We start from the raw sequence: 912 nt of genomic DNA, 5'->3' as shown, positions 1-912 counted from the left end.
CCAGTGTGAGTGTGTGTGACTGGGTAGTGAGCGTCCTGTGTGAGACTGTGTGAGTGAGCGTTCCTGTGTGTGTGTGTGACTGGGTGAGTGAGCGTTCCGGTGTGAGTGAGCGTTCCTGTGTGAGTGAACGTTCCTGTGTGAGTGAGCGTTCCTGTGTGAGTGAACGTTCCTGTGTGAGTGAACGTTCCTGTGTGTGTGTGTGACTGTGTGTGTGTGTGGCTGGGGTGAGTGAGCGTTCCTGTGTGAGTGAGCGTTCCTGTGTGAGTGAGCGTTCCTGTGTGAGTGGTGTGTGACTGGGTGAGTGAGCGTTCCTGTGTGAGTGTGCGTTCCTGTGTGAGTGTGTGTGACTGGGTGAGTGAGCGTTCCTGTGTGAGTGTGCGTTCCTGTGTGAGTGTGTGTGACTGGGTGAGTGAGCGTTCCTGTGTGAGTGTTGCGTTCCTGTGTGAGTGTGTGTGACTGGGTGAGTGAGCGTTCCTGTGTGAGTGAACGTTCCTGTGTGAGTGTGTGTGACTGGGTGAGTGAGCGTTCCTGTGTGAGTGAGCGTTCCTGTGTGAGTGTGTGTGACTGGGTGAGTGAGCGTTCCTGTGTGAGTGAGCGTTCCTGTGTGAGTGTGTGTGACTGGGTGAGTGAGCGTTCCTGTGTGAGTGAGCGTTCCTGTGTGAGTGAGCGTTCCTGTGTGAGTGTGTGTGACTGGGTGAGTGAGTGTTCCTGTATGAGTGAGCGTTCCAGTGTGAGTGTGTGTGACTGGGTGAGTAAGCGTTCCTGTGTGAGACTGGGTGAGTAAGCGTTCCTGTGTGAGTGTGTGTGACTGAATGAGTGAGCGTTCCTGTGTGAGTGAGCGTTCCTGTGTGAGTGAGCGTTCCTGTGTGAGTGAGCGTTCCTGTGTGAGTGAGCGTTCCTGTGTGAGTGTGT

Source organism: Scyliorhinus canicula, chromosome 9, assembly GCF_902713615.1.
Source record: "Scyliorhinus canicula chromosome 9, sScyCan1.1, whole genome shotgun sequence".
In the NCBI taxonomy this organism is placed as follows: domain Eukaryota; kingdom Metazoa; phylum Chordata; class Chondrichthyes; order Carcharhiniformes; family Scyliorhinidae; genus Scyliorhinus; species Scyliorhinus canicula.
The sequence above is the reverse complement of the archived record's forward strand: the minus strand, read 5'-3'. Positions refer to the sequence as shown.